Raw genomic sequence first — 17,586 nt, 5'->3', positions numbered from 1 at the left:
CCGTGATGAACTTGTCCCTTTTTTCCATTTTGGCACCTTAACTAAGTGTTGTTCCTGTTATACCCCTAAACTCGTCCTCATGTGTGTCTATCAAACACAATCTGACTTACATGATATTCTATCTTCAATGTAGCAATATGCTAATATATATTCTAATTTAATTATGACATCTTATAGCTAAGACTAGTAGCAATTGAGAGGGGGGGAAAGAGTAAGCTCTTAATTGAGTTGGCAGGAGAAGAGCATAACCAGCAGAAACCGACACATCCATGACCTAAAGAATAACTTACCACACGTTTGAAATATTACTTCACCTTCATTGCCACAATTTTAATTTTTGCTTCCAATAAAAATCAGATTTAAAGGGTTTGATAGACACGTTTGAGGATGAGTTCAGGGGTTCAATAGGAATAACACTTAGTTGAAGTGTTAAAATGGAAAAAATGATAAGTTCAGGGGGGCTGCATATGTATTAAGCCTTTTGTTATGTAGTGCAGGTCGGGTACAACTGCCTTAATATTAAAAGTACAACCTTCTGTCCCTATTTATAACTACATTTTAGTTTTTTTACGGTCCCAAAAAGAATATAATTTTTCTATATTTAAAAATAATTTAATTTAGAAATTCTTATTCGAGAAAAAACAATCACATAAGTTGTTAAAGCGGTAAAAGGATCTCATCTTTCAAAGACTAAGTTTTTTTGCTCTGGTTTAAAAAAGTGCTATAAATAAAATAGTACTCCTCTGTTTTAGTTTATGTGATGTAATTTAACTCGATACAAAGTTTAAAAAGATATGAACATTTACTCCCTTTTATCCTAATTTATGTGAAAAGCTTCCGAGTACGAAAGTCAAAATACTTAATTTTGACTACAATTTAGGGTATAGATTCTTCAATATTTTAAAATAAAATTACCTATTTAAAACCGACACGAAAAATTCTACATGTCAACATAACTGATAATTTGAAATATGTTAAAAAAAAAAAAGAAGAGAAAATTACATGTAAAACATTCGACGGCCCAAAAAGTAATAATTTCATATAAAATGGGACGAAAGGAATATGTATTTATATAAGTTTTTCATAAAAGGAAAGGAGGAAAATCTAAAATTAAATTGCTTTCAAATAGAACAATATCTTTCTTTTAAAATTGGCTAATAAGTTAATAGTATCACTTAATAAAAAAAAACGGTGTCGCATAATATGAAAATAGCAGTTTTTGTTTCGAAGACGCATGGACATATTTTTCTCAAAATACAACCAATCCAATTATTGGGAAAGAGAATATTTCTTAATAAAAACTTCTTACATACAAGATCACATATTGTACTAAATGAAAGTGTAAAGATTAAAATTTCGAAATTACAGAAGTAGATACATTTATGCAATTCATCCTATATTTGTGTGCAGTAATGAATGGAGGAAACCATTTTCCGCTTGGACTGAGCTTAAAACTAATAGGGCTGGCCATCCAAAAAGTTTGGTCTCAGAATTGGAAGGGGGCCACCACAAATTATAACGTAGGCTCGACCACTTGAGCCGATCTTAGACTGGCACCCCTCCAAAGTGCAATGAAAATCACCAGCCTAGGCCGTGAAATAAAATATTATAACGTGAAGGAGAATAAAAACATAATGTATTTCATGATATTTAAAAATTGTGTAACACAATCGATGCATTAGTGAATTTTATTTATACTATTAATATCAAAACTGATCCACAGTAACCTTTTTTTCTTACATGTATCTTTGTTTTGAATTACTATAAGCCAACATGTTTTGTAAAATGTTTTTTGTTAAGTCAATGGTCTATTGGCAAAACGCTCTCTACCGCCACAAAGATAGGATAAGGTCTGCGTACACCTCATCCTCTCTAGAACCCACTTATAGAGTCACACGTGGTATATTATTACTCTTTTTATAAACCAACATGTTAACTAATTGACCGGTTTATCCTAATGTTTAAAGCAATCGTCTTTTCGAAATTCCACTATTAGATAGTTCAATCTCAAACTTTTTAGGCCGAATTTTTGAATTTTAAAAAAAATCGTTGCAAGCATTATTACAACAACAACATACCCAGTGAAATCTCACGGTGTGGGGTCTGGAGAGGGTAAAGTGTACGTAGACCTTACCCCATCTCAGATAGAGAGGCTGTTGCAAGCATTATTAACTGTCGAAATTATAGGAGTTCATTGTTTTATAATCAAACTAAATAATCAATAAACATAAAATAATCTATTTAAGTACACCGAAAATAAAATAGACAACCTGTACAACTCGAAGAAAACTTAAGACAAAAAACAATTATCATCAAGATTCGAGATACACTAATTTAACTAATCTGGATTTACGCCTAGGAGGTCTACTAAGGGGGTAAAACGTTCATCGAAAGATTCAGTTCTCATGACTTAAATTCGAGAGCTTCTATTCAAAGGTACTAAAAAGTGCATAATTACATCAATGAAAAGGTGCAGATCATAGAACTATAATGGAAAAGTTTATATTTGGGACCGAACTGATTCGGAATCACATCAAAAAATTTCAATTTTGGAGGTAAAATTACTTTTTTTTTAAATGATCATTTCATTTTTAAAATTCGAACACGAAACATTTGATTAAAAATAGAATGATATTTACCGCTCGATCAAAACTTTGAGTGATCCCAAGACAGTGCAAGTAAATGGATATTTTTTAATTTAGGTAAATAAAAGGGGTCTTCATCAAAGGTGTGCTTAACTAATACGCAAGAGGAGTACCCTCCCAAAAATAAATCTCAGAAAATAGAGATGACTTCTTCAACTCCAAATTCATCCTCTTGACAACTTTATCCCAGTGAACCTTTTGATCAAAAAGTCCAAATTTGAGTAGGAAGTGATGATAAGCATAGATGAAAAATGCAAGGCTAACATTCATGTGATTAAAAACTAATTTTAAATTCCATTGAATTCCACGTCGACACAGTTATGCAATGAATAAAATAAAATAAAAAACACGAGTAATTACATGAAATCACAAGAAATAAAGATTATGAATGAGATAAATACAGTCAAACCTCTCTATAACAACACCGTTGAATCCAAAAAATTTTGGTTGTTATAGAGAATGACTGTTATACACCTATAGCAGCATTTAGCATTTAAATAAAAATTGGCTGTTATATGTAATAAAGATGCATAAAATCTAATTTTTATTTGTTATCTTTATAAAAAATAACAAAATTATTTAAATTTTATATCTCAAAGCTATGCATATTTTACTAACTAAACAATAAAGAAAGTTAATACAATTTCAATAAATTCATAACTGAATGTATAAAGTTTTAAGCTCTGAGGCGTACATTTTAAATCTACTTGAAAATTAAATTCTTTCAAGATTGATGAAAATTTATAATTGTAGCTTGTTTTGTAGATTTCAATCTCTTAGTGGTGATATAACACTTGAATTCACGAAGATTTGCGTCCAATCTTTCAGCAAATAGGTATCCAATTGCTTTCCCTTAGTGGAATCTAAGAGTTGAACTGTTGAATCTTCTATTCTAGTCCAGGTAACAATAGATTCAGTTTCTTCGTTAGCACTTTTATAGTATCAAATTAAATATTTGGTCAAAATCTCTACGTTTATTATTGGTAATTGTAATATTCTATTTTTATAAAAATGATTAATTAATATATTACCAAAATAAGAAGATAACTGTTATATGGCGGTAATTTTACAAACAGCGTACTGTTGTTAAGTTGGTTGTTGCTATTATAGGTAATACTATTATAAAGAAGTAAAATATAACATAAAAAGTCGGTTCCAAAAAATCTTAGTTGTCATAAAGAGATGCTATTATATGCGGATGCTGTTATAGAGGTCTGACCTCTCTATAAAAGTGCTAACGAATATAATAACATCTCTTTATAACAGCTAAGATTTTTTGGATGGAATTCTCACGCGCTTGTGGATGGAATTCTCACGCGCTTGCTACGTCTCTTAATTTCAACCACCTGCTGAGTGTGTGTCCCCATCAGCGGTTGAGGTGTCCTCCACGTCAGCGACAGATCCTTTCTCTGATACACATATTTACACTGATACAAATGCATTTACTCGGTAAACAAGTCATAAATAGATTTTTCAGTTGGCTCCTTTCCACCAAAATACTCATTATCTCCTTCACAGTAAATTACTCACTATTTCAATTGTTGTAGTATCAATGAATAACCTGCTTCTCCACGCTAAATTGAAGTAACTGAAACCCTTTTTTTAATATTTTAAAGAACTGCAAAAAAGTAGTAGCACATACTGTTAGTTTGGTTGTTAATATGATATGAATTGGTAATGTAGGTAATTGGTATTACATTATTTGTTTTATCAGTGCACTTAAATGATGCGATGTGCGGAGGTTTTTCTTAAAAATGGGAATTGAGTCATGGGTCATGGGTCGGGTCAAAGGAAAAGAGCTGGTGGGGTAGGTTTTTATTTTCGACCAATAAGTAGGCGTCATGTAATAAATATTAATAAAAAATAATAAAAAGGAGTGGGCTGTTAAGTCTAAGGATATAAGTGAGCCAAAATAAATGGATGGATGGATGTTATTTTTAGCCCAATAGATGGATGAAGGGTATTTTTAAATTTTTTTGGGATAGATCAGGAGCATTTTGGACCTTTTCCGTTATATATATTGTAGGAAATCAATTCCTTGCCTTCATTATGATTGAATGTCATCAATATATACAAAAGACTTACCTAATTCTAGGAGATATTCTAGCTGTACATAATATTCTAGGAAATATTCTAGCTGTACATAATAATGACAAAATACAACCGTTATCACACCCCCGCAGTCGAAGCGGGAGGTGGACAAACGCTTAGACTGTCCCGAAAGTCATCAAACAGTACGCGCGGAAGCCCTTTTGTAAAAATGTCTGCAATCTGATATCGAGACGGAACATGAAGGACACGAACCTCGCCACGGGCAACTTTTTCGCGAACAAAGTGTATGTCCATTTCAATGTGTTTAGTGCGCTGATGTTGTACTGGGTTACCTGATAAGTATATCGCACTCACATTGTCACAATAAACAAGTGTCGCCTTTTGGATCGGGCAATGTAGCTCAAGGAGTAAATTCCTGATCCAGCAGGATTCGGAGACAACATTAGCAACTTCCCTGTATTCGGCCTCGGCATTAGAACGAGAGAGTGTAGGCTGACGTTTTGAGGACCACGAAATCAAGTTGTCACCGAGGAAGACACAATAGCCAGAGGTGGAGCGCCTGGTATCCGGGCAGCCACCCCAATCTGCATCTGTATAGGAGACTAAGCTGCTGACAGAAGACTTATAGAGATGCAAACCAAAATCGATAGAACCCTGAATGTAGCGCAGAATACGCTTAAGAGCAGCCATATGTTCATTACGAGGGTCAAGCATGTGGAGACACACCTGTTGGACGGCATAAGAGATATCTGGTCTAGTGAATGTAAGGTACTGCAAAGCCCCAGCAAGCTGACGATACTTAGTCGGATCATCAAATGGTGCATCTTTCGAGGCACTTAGCTTCGGCTTTGTGTCAACAGGTGTAGGAGATAGGCTACAGAGTGACATACCTGCCCGTTCCAAGATTTCTTCGGCATATTGCTTCTGTGATAAAAATAAGCCATCTGCATTACGAGTAACAGCAATACCCAAGAAATAGCTTAGTGGACCAAGGTCTTTCATGGCAAACTCGGCACTTAAGAGTGCCATAATAGACTTACGGAGATCGTCTGAAAAGGCCGTCAGAATGATGTCATCGACATAAAGCAGTATATATGCAATATCAGAACCCCTGCGATAAATGAATAATGAGTGATCAGATTTGCTGTGTGAGAAGCCAATGGTGGCGACAAAATCAGCAAACCGCTGGTACCAAGCCCGAGGGGCTTGCTTCAGGCCGTAGAGAGACTTCTTCAATAAGCAGACATGATTAGGAAAATTGGGGTCCCGAAAACCCAATGGTTGATGTATATACACAGTGTCAGAGAGATTGCCATGAAGAAAAGCATTCTTGACATCGAGCTGGTGGATGGCCCAAGAATAAGATAATGCAATACTTAGCACAGTGCGAATGGATGCCGGCTTGACCACCGGACTGAAGGTCTCCTCACAGTCAACACCCTTCTGCTGAGACCTGCCATCACCTACAAGACGGGCTTTATGCCTCTCAAAAGAACCATTAGATTTCTTTTTATGACGGAAAATCCACATTGACCGAATCACATTAACATTAGCAGGCCGAGGAACTAACTCCCATGTATTATTTTCAATTAGAGCATTAAATTCATCCATCATGGCATTCTTTCAATTTAAGTCACGGAGAGCACTTACGGGATTTTTGGGTAAAGAAGAGATGGAGGTGGTGGTCTCGGTGTGAAGGTTGGAGGAATATTTTAAATTGGGTTTGAAAATGCCATTACGGGACCGGGTCGTCATGGGGTGCGGCTGCTATGGGGAGGGGATCGTAGGTGGTGATGACGAGCTGGAAGGTAGCGTTGCAGGAGCAGTGGCTGGGCTGTCCCGCGGTGGGGGCTGCTGCTGCAGACTGGGAGCAGCCGCGGATGGAGCCGGGGGTGGAGGTGGCTGGGAATTAAGAGCGTTGGGAGATGTATTTCCAGAATTTCGTTGCATATGATGAATGACGTATGGATTAAAATTATGGTTCAAAAAGTCATACGTGTGAGGGGTTGGAGTATGAAGTTTTGAGAATGGGAATGTGTGTTCATCAAAAACCACATGACGGGCAACGAAAATTTTCCGGGTTGACATATCATAACACTTATATCCCCTATGATCAGAAGGGTACCCAAGAAAGACATAAGGAGTGGATCGTGCTTGTAACTTATGAATGGTGGTGGATGGAAACAAAGGAAAACATAGACACCCAAAGACCCGAAGATGGGAATAGATAGGATCTTTTTGGTATAGGAGTTGAGTGGGGGAAGAGTATCCTAGAACTTTAGTAGGGAGAATATTCAAAAGGTATGTGGCCATAGAAAGTGCATGATGGCAAAAAGAGGGGGCATCGAGGCATGGGTGAGCAGGGTCTGAATTACATTATTTATGGATCGGATGTGACGTTCGTCTTTTCCATTTTGAGGAGATGTGTGAGGGCAAGAGAGGCGGAATTGCATCCCATGTTTTTGAGCAAAAAGTTGAAGTGGCCCGTTATCAAATTCTTTCCCATTGTCACATTGTAAATTTTTAATGGACCTTTCAAATTGAGTTTTGACAAAAGCATGGAATGAGGTGAAAAGAGAGTAAACTTGAGACTTCTTAGAGATAGGAAAAGTCCACAAAAATTTACTAAAATCATCAAGAAATAGTACATAGTAACGATGCCCATTAGAGCTAGCTACGGGCTGTTGACACCCAATTTTGTCCCTCCTTTATTCTAATTTATTTCCTTGGGCTTCTAAATTTATTAACGAGCTAAGTATTTTATTTTCACTACTATTTCTACTACTATTGATATCGTTACTTTCATCTTCATTATTCTACTATCAACATTACTATTATTACTTTATCACAAAATTTAAATGGTTCATCATCGTTTCATTTTAGGATTTGTACTCGTTAAATTAATTTTACTTTATTAAATCCTTACTTTCTACATACTAATTATTATTTGTCTTCACATAATATATATCGTACCAGTTATTAAGTTAAAAGCCCAAGAATTAATTAAATAGAGGAGGAAGGATCAACAATTTCAGCCAAATAAATGGCCCATTCGGTAATTCACGACCAGTCCACTACCATTTCTACATTTACCCGATCTAGCCCACAAAACCCTTTTCGACCAGTCCAGCCCACACCTTCCAACACCCGACCCGGCCCAAACGAAATAATACAATTCAGCAAAACCTAACTTCTTCACAGCCGCACACACGCTCCTTATCTCTCCTCCACTCTCATCTCTTTCTCCATTTCCATTTTAAGTTAAACCTAATCGCCCTTTAGCCATGGCAGTTTTTCCTACCCCATTTCCACACAAGAAACGTCCCTATATCTGCTCTGCCTATGTTTGCTCTGTCGTGGACAGAGAAAGATCCTCCCGTTTCAGCTCCAAAACACACGAAATCCTCAAAGAGCAGAAAAATCGGTCCACTTCGGGTAATACCCGAATTGAATCACGTGACCATCTTCTTTGAACGGTCCATTTGATTCAACTTTGAATCGATTTCATTATCCCGCCCAAATCGAAACCCTAACCTTTTTCTATATATACATCGTTATGTCTTCAGCCGAAGGGGGACTCAACACTGATTAGGGGAACCACTGAATACTTTACCATATTCAACATTTCCACTTTTCCACTACTACTTTAAGTTTTAGCTTTGTTCTAATTCGATTCTATTTCGGGGATTCAACACTGATTGGGGTTTTTGGGGATATAGCAAAAACCACCCAGAAATCCTTAGCATTTTACGACTTTCGTTTTTTGATTACCATTCTAACTTTAAGACCGTTAAACGTCCGTTCTGTCTTGGTGGACTTTGGCCACAACAGAGATCTTTGAATTCATTTGTGTGAGTTTCGAATCTCTCAATACGAGAGTAGATTTGAGACCTCGACGCCCCATTTCACTGCACCCGACAAAGGTGATTTCTTCCTCCACTCTGTTATATTCTCATTTGTTAAGCTCTGTGTGTTTTCGATTTTGTTAGCTTAGTGAATGCTGTTAGAATTAGACAAATAATGTTCCTTGTCTATGCATTTTAAGATTTTGTTTCTTTTTTTCGTATGATTAAAGTTTATTGGTTATGTGATTAAGGTTAGAATTTCTTTAAGGATTCGTTAGTAGAAAACATGCAATTATGCCTACACTCTCTCAATGTACAGTAGTATGATGTATCTGTTTAAGTTCTAGTAATTGGTTTTGTTAAATTATGGTGATAAGAAGTTTAGTTTCATTTCTATCCCTTTATGTGATTAGTGATGTATGCTTCATAAAATATTATGTTTTAGAATGACATTGAATCTGTTAGGGTCTGTGATTATTAACATGGCATGGTTTTGAAGATCAAACCTGTTAGAAGTTGAATAAATAGTCCACACTCATTTTCCTTTTGCTGTTTACAGCGAGTTATAAGATCCTCAGGTTTAAGCATTTAGTTTGTCCGGAATATTGACAATACCATGTTTTAGGAAGTTTGTAGTCATTTGAAAACTGTCAATGTTGTCTAGTTGAGTAAAACATGTTTTTCTTTGTCTCATTTACACAGTTTTTCTCAAATATTAAGAGAGGATGAAGTTTCTGTTTTCTTTTTGTTTTTCTAGTCTATCTACTCTGCTTTCAATCAATCACCCTCCTTTTCACAGCTTTTGTTATAGTTCTCTATTTTTAGAAAAGTTTTCGGACAAATTGACTTAAAAGGAGTTGGGTTTCAATCTGGTTGTACAATCGTAATTTTGTCCCTTCAAACCAACAACTTCGGTTGATTTCCTGAAGGCATCCTTCTCCATTTATGTTTCGCTGTTTCTTTTTACGGTAAAAGAAGTATCTATTTTTTCTTTCAACTGAGTGCAACTTTTTATGCCATAGTTATACGTTCTATCTTCATAGTGTATTTCTAGTGTTTTCATGGCAGCCCCTTTCGTTTGGTCTAAAATTTGTTGAATTCATCGTATGATAATTCTATGCTAATCTTTACCTTTTCTGTCACATGTACACTTCGGAGTGAAACGGAGTCTTCACACAGACTCACTGCCCAAACAGTCTTATTTTGAGACTAGGCGGCCATTGGACTTTGAATGCGCATTTACCTCCATGTTTATCGAACACTTCTGAACAGAAAAATAGGAAACCCGAGATCTTCATTCATTTCTCAATTTGCTCCTCTTCTTCTCCTAGAAATGGTTTGAACGAAAAGAAAAGGAGGGAGGGGACGAGAAAGGCCGCTGTTGTTTTAAAACATACTTTGGTTTGTTTAATTATTTTGTGTTTGTATGTGATTTGTTTTTAGCTACCTTATAACATCTAATTTAGCGGGGTTAATGGGACATTATTTCGGTATAATAATAGATACATTCTAATTCATTTCGCAAAAAAATATTTTAGCGCATCTTCGAAAAGAGATAAGTTTTCAATGTTTAGAAACTTTCATTTTTGCCAAGTGCCTGAATTAACCAAAGAAAGAGTTCTTCTTATAAAATTATTTTTTGCATTAACCATCTATCTAATCATCTAATATATATATATATATATATATATATATAACTGTTGAAATCAATTAACACTTAGTTATTAAGTTGTTTCAAATATTTACAAAACATCGTACAATCCCGCACCTTTTTTTAGTTTACTTATAACTAAAATCTTTTATGCAAAAGAATATTATCTTTTCTATAAGCCTTATTTTGAAATAGCATATTTATATTTCCACTATAACTTTAGCAATACTTACTGTTGACACCCAATTTTGTCCCGCCTCTCCTCCGAAATACCTATTTACGCTTCTAATATTTTTGGAAAATTAAAAAATATATATTTATATTTTTACTATAATTATTAGCCTCTTATCAATAGCGGCATTTCATTATTCTATTACAAGTTACTAGCCATCATTATTATTATTATTATTATTATTATTATTATTATTATTATTATTATTATTATTATTATTATTATTATTATTATTATTATTATTATTATGATAATTCACATCTTTATCATTTCAGCATATTTTACCAGCTTACGCACACGCATCGCATTTATATTTGCATAATTAAATAATAGTCTTTATTTACTGTGGATTTTCGAAATATTATTGCACGGCTATTACAACGCCATTTTTTGCTATCTGAGCACTAATAATTGCATATTTTATATCGAGTAATATTTTAACACAAGTTATTTAAATAGGTCTTTTATCTAAAATGTAGTAGCCCAATCAACCCATACTATTTTCGGATCAATTCACAAAACCAGTCCACATTTTAATTCAATCAGCCCACATTTTAATTCACCTTAGCCCAAAAAATAAATACTCAGCCCACATTTTCAGTCCATTCCTTCCACCCGACCCGGTCCAGCCCAACACCTTATTCATAAAATCAGCCCACATCGGGTTCAGCCACTCTTTTCAAAATATTTCGGTGTCTTTGTTTTGTAGGTTGGAACTACGTATGGCCTGACTTCCTTTTGGATACGTAGGCAGCCCACATCGGGTTCGGCCACTCTTTTCAAAATATTTCAGTGTCTTTGTTTTATGGGTGGAACTACGTGTGGCCTGATTTCCTTTTGGATACGTAGGCAACCCACATCGGGTTCGGCCCTCCCTTTTATTAAAAACAAAACTCAAAAGTTATTATTTTGATCACGAACTACTTCTGGCCTGATTCCTTTGGGGATACGTAGGCAACCCGAGGCGGGTTCGGCCCTTCTATTTTAAAATTTTCAATGTCTTTGGTTTGTCCAACCATTTTGGTCCCTATGAGATAAATAAGATTTTGGTCTTCCCACTGTTTAAATTCATGTGTCCTAGTATCTTGAAACTGGGACAAATTTTTGAAATCGGTCAAATCGCTTCCAAAAATTTCATTATAAGTTCTCACTTTTCAATTGTTTAGAACCAAGCGCCTCTAAGACTGGAAACTGGGACAATTTTTTAGAAGTAGCACAAAAGTGGTCTTAAATGAAGTTCGTCCATGTCTTTCTAAAATGTTGATAAGTTTGAATTCGAATCTTTATAATCATTTTATCTATTAAAACCACTAAGTATTTCCTTTCGAAGTCATCCAAATCTCGTTACTCTTATTTTCAAAATACACTTTTTATAACTGAAACTCCCCGGCAAAGCAAAATATCTGGTGGGGCATCAAAGAATGTGGTGTTAACTAAGGCAAAGTTAAAACTAAACCTTTATTAATAGTCTGCTTAACCAATGTGATTCCAGGTAAGGGCTTTATATTATCCTAAAGGGAAGGGGTTAGGCATCCTTTAGAATCCGTTAACTTACGGTTATCCGACCAAACTTAGGTTAATTAATTAAGATTAAATATAATGCTTAAATCTTAAGAAAAATAGGTTGTAAATGTTATTGGGGTTCTAAAGAAAAACATAATGATGCTATTTAAACTATCTTGAAGAAATATATAGTAGTCCACTTAAAAATAAAAACTTATAAATGTTTTTGAGTTTTAAAATAATAATTTTATTGTAAAAATGAAACTTGCAAAATATAATGATTTGTATATAAGTAGAAGCTTTTAAGAGAAAACCTAGCCAATTTAACTTGGAATAAAATGACATTATATCGGTATAGTAGTGTAGGAAATCTAGGCTTGTAAATAGGATTCAAAAGGAAGGGAGTCATTTCTTATTAATTATGCTTAGCTAAAAATATGCATGATTGATTCAAACTTGAAGGGTTATCTACAAAATATACTTATAATTGCGTATTAGTGACGTTTTGAAACGTTTATGATAAAAATGTGATTCCCTTTACTTAAAATATATAGTCATGTCATTTTGCAAATCGATTATTTCAAATAAAATAAAAGCATGAAAAGAAGAGAGTAACTTATGGAATTAATTGTTAGTCTTCCTTAAACTAAACTACCCATTACTAAAACTAAACCTATTAATTCATTAGGATTTATCTAAATTAAGTAAACAAAACAAGCAAAGAGTTAGTTGCATAATACAAATTAATATGCACAAAATAAAATAAAAGAGGTAAATAAATATCGAATGGGCCAGCCCATTTTTTTGACTGCTGGGAACTGTCCACGCTATTGGGCCTTGGCCCAGAATTTCCATTTTTTCTTTCTTTTGGGTTTTTGCTGCGGATTGGGCTGGGCGGAGATGGGTTTGTTGGGATTTTAGCCCAACCCCGAATATGGAAGAAGAACGAGTCCCTCGGACTCGTATGCGGTGATCATGCAAAAAAAATGAAAGGAAAAGGATTAGTATCTAATCGATAAACAGAACTACGCATGTATAATATAAATAAAAAAAAACCAGACCAGTAGATTGTATGTATATTTGAGTATATCTCGTGTATACGCATATATATCCCATAAACAAAACTGCACATGGTGTGCACATATACATTATCGGGCCTTGATAGTATTTATTCAAATCAGTGATACTTCACCAAAGTATAGCAGTCTGTTCCTTCTAAGAAGTCAGCAAAGTTATAATAGCAACTATCACATCTAGTGTAGCATATGCTTATTTTTTTAAGCAGAAGGGCAACAACTATGTCGAGGTGCAGTATTTGTTCTCCCAAATGTAACAGTTTCTCAAAAGTGGTAGTAGCACATGCCTAGACAGTGAAACAGTTTGGCCAAAATGCTACGGCTAATGGCAAAAGTGAAGCAGCAATTCTGTTTTCACAATGCAATAATACAGGTCTCAAAACATCATAGCAAATTGGTTCAGGCCTAATTATGCTTAGTCTGGCTTTTCATCAGCAGCAAGATAGCAACAAATAGCAACAATAAAACTGGCCTTAGCAAGGACCCAAACTGCAACAACAAACAGGTGATATCAAGTGAACACTTTAAATGCCATATTGATCATTTTTGGATCAAAGACACTGCAACTCTATCAAGCAGCTCCACAAACAAAAATGCCAAAGTATAGCAGCGGTTTCAAACCCTAAGGCAGTATTTCCAAGTGTTAGATGAATGATTTTTCAGCTGATTAATCTTTGCAGAGATGAGCAAAAGCAAATAAAAGTTACTTTAATGATGGTCCTGAGTTTACTAACAAACAAGATCATTGAGCAAGCTATGTTATGACTTCACATTAAACCCATAATCATTCTATTGATTCATACTGGCTTGAATAAACTATGTTTAACTACAATTTAATCAAGCTAAGCAACATTTAAGCGCGAACAAACTGAACAGTCATGGATAAGTGACTACACGTGGGAGAGAAAGAAAAGAAGGATCAGATTATAGTTTAGCATATCATATACTACCACCACTTGATAACTTTCAGTTTTAAAACTCAAGTTATACAGAGATATAACACATTTCGAGCAGTCAACTGGTCTAGTAGTAAAACAAGCCTTTAATACTAGTCTTTTCAAATATATAGCAGGCAGATTTATCCTTTTTAGATTCATGGAGTTAGCCAACACACATGATTAATAAGCAAATCATCCTATGCCTGACCACATAGTTAGCCTATTGATTCATATTTCTTTGATTAAATCATATCCAGCCATATTCAAACAAGCTAAACCCAAAACCTGAAAGCATTCCTGGGCAAGTTTAAGTTGAAACAAGCCATGGAAGAGTGTGAGGTTATTTAAACACAAGATAGCAAATCTTAAAGCAAGGCTGGAATTACATTGGAAAGTGACACAATACTAATCTGATGATTGAGTCAAGCAGTGGGCTAAACATGATGGAAGGCAGACTAATATCAAATATGCTAGCAGACTGGGCATGATACATGTCTAGGTGCAACTAATCTGATTTAAAATATACTAAATCTCATGAGCTAGCATACTAAACTGATAATATGATTTAAATCGTTGCAGATACTATACCAGATTAGCAACATACTCCAGCTAAACAACAAATAAACCCATAGCACATTATATCAAACCAACAAAACCATTAATTACAACAACTAAGGCCTACTACTAATGTACAAGGATTGGTTACTAGATTGTACTCAACAAATTTGAACTAAACATATATGTATCATCAAGGCTGTCAAGCACTCAAGCATCTTAGGAGGAAAATCTCGATGACTGTCGATGTTTTCAAATGCATCTTAATCATATTGAAACAGATTCGTCAAAACTAGCACATACTCTATCCCAGATTAAGGATCACCCGAAAGAGATTATCGTCAGGTCACTTCTGTCGGTTTTCCATAAAGACCTTGTATCATTATAAAGTCTGAAATTCGAATTACAACTCCCTATACCAACTTAAATCATCCAGGTTGAAACTAAACAATGTAAATGACCACAAACAAACCTTATTAGCTTAAACCTGAACTAATCATCATACATAAACATAGTTAACAACTCAAACAGATTGACACAGAAACGCGTGAACAGACTTATCTATCAACCAAACTGATTTAACTAAACTGACATATTGTAATCCTAAGATGACAAACTAAACAACACAGATCAAACAGGGAATGCAAGAAAAATAAAGACTAGAGAATTACCTTCTTCGGGTGCAGCGAAGTGAGGCTTCGAGTCTTCGATCTACACTCGAACACTGCCAAATCCGAGTTTGCGATGCTCGGATTCGCAGCAGCAGCAAGGTAAACGAGAATAAAATTTATTTGATATTTTTGATTTGACAATAAAACAAGACCGAAACTGCTAATAGAACTCGTATTTTTAGGAATTATAAGCGACTAAAAGCCTCATATTTTAGAACTTTTCGGGGTTCAAAAAATTGTTTCAGAACCTTAATTTTCAGGGGATTCTGTGATTCGAAAAAAAAAGAACTACAAAATAGGGGGGGTTTTGGGGTTCAAGAACTGTGATTCTTAGGGGATTTCCTGCGATTCCAGAACCTGTCCTAAACGATTTCAAGCCGCGACCATTTATAGGGTTTTGGCTCGTTTGAGTCGAAGAAAAAGGAGAGAGGAGCGGGGAACAGGGGAAAGTGGGGAACAGAGGGAAGTGGGAGCGGGTGTAGGCGGCGGTGGTGGGGAACAGGAACAAGTGGGGGGGGGGGGGGGGGGGGGAGCGGAGAAGAGGCGAAAGAGAGGAGGAGCGAAGAAGGAGGAAAGAAGAGAGAGGATGGGGGATGCGGCGGAGAGGAGGAAAATGAGAAGGGAACCCTCCCCTGTTTTTGGACCGAGCGTTTGGACTTCCGGGTCGAGTTAAAAATGGGTTGGTTTGGCTAAAATATGGGCTGGGCAAAATTAAAAGAGTGGATTGGGATAAATTAAAATGTGGGCTGGTTGGGTAGATGAATTAAAAGGATGGGCTGATTGAATTAAAATGTGGCCAGGTAAATTAAAATGTGGACTGGTTTTGTGAATTGATCCGAAAATAGTATGTGTTGATTGGGCTACTACATTTTAGGTAAAAGACCTATTTAAATAACTTGTGTTAAAATATTACTCGATATAAAATATGCAATTATTAGTGCTCAGATAGCAAAAAATGGCGTTGTAATAGCCGTGCAATAATATTTCGAAAATCCACAGTAAATAAACACTATTATTTAATTATGCAAATATAAATGTGATGCGTGTGCGTAAGCTGGTAAAATATGTTGAAATGATAAAGATGTGAATAATAATAATAATAATAATAATAATAATAATAATAATAATAATAATAATAATAATAATGATGGCTAGTAACTTGTAATAGAATAATGAAATGCCGGTATTGATAAGAGGATAATAATTATAGTAAAAATATAAATATATATTTTTTAATTTTCCAAAAATATTAGAAGCGTAAATAGGTATTTCGGAGGAGAGGCGGGACAGAATTGGGTGTCAACAACTTGTCCCTCTTTGCCCGGTAATGATGAAAAGAGTTGTCGGGCAAAGACGTTGACTCAATATCCTATTTTGCCCAGGCTAAGGAAATCTGAGAGGATTATGACCGAACTCCGGTCTCTGAGTTGCCTACATATCTCGGGCTGCACGAGAATCAAGTCGAGTGTAGTTCTGGGACAACTACGACACCTTACGACTAATGAATCCCAATTGGCGCGAAACTTGCAAAATATTGTCCAGTGTTGAATTATGACGACACTGGGTATTATGATAGAACTTGAGAATTCTGAAAAAATTGAATTGCTGGAATGCAAAAGAATACTTGTGATTAAAGACGAGTGTTCGAGGTAGATCTTTGACCCGTGTCGGGAAGTCTGATTATCCTTCCCGACAAATTCCCCCAGTTCGCTGTCGAAGAAATAGTTCCACGAGTTGATGAGTGATGCCAACTTCGATATTGTCAAAAGCCACCAGCTAAAAAAAATTGTTAGCAATAAAGAAATATATGTGTAAATAAGACAGGGTTGGAGAAGTTTACACTTGTAACCCCTGTTTCGAAAGTTGAATCCACAACATACTTTGGAGATGAATTAAATTTATGGCTTCCAATTGAGTCGACATTGAGATCCACTTTAACGAGAGCTAAATCCACCTCCACGTTTATTTTAAGGAAAAATATAAATCTACATCCACTTCCACTGTATAAGAAATATAATTCACATCTACTTCCACGGTGTAAAATAAATAAATCCACATCCACTTCCACGGTAAAAAAATATAAATCCATATCCACTTCCACTGAAATTTAAAATACCCGCATTATGAGGTGGGTGCCTGAACTGAGATATAAAATACCCGCGTTATAAGGTGGGTGCCTGAACTGAAATTTAAAATACCCGCATTATAAGGTGGGTGCCTGAACTGCATTGAAAATACCCGCATTATAAGGTGGGTGCCTGAATTGAAATTTGAAATACCCGCATTATAAGGTGGGTGCCTGAATTGAAATTTGAAATACCCGCATTATAAGGTGGGTGCCTGGATTGAAATTTGAAATACTCGCATTATAAGGTGGGTGCCTGGATTGAAATTTGAAATACCCGCATTATAAGGTGG

This window comes from Lycium barbarum, chromosome 7 (assembly GCF_019175385.1).
Source record: "Lycium barbarum isolate Lr01 chromosome 7, ASM1917538v2, whole genome shotgun sequence".
In the NCBI taxonomy this organism is placed as follows: domain Eukaryota; kingdom Viridiplantae; phylum Streptophyta; class Magnoliopsida; order Solanales; family Solanaceae; genus Lycium; species Lycium barbarum.
Note: the sequence above shows the minus strand (reverse complement) of the source record.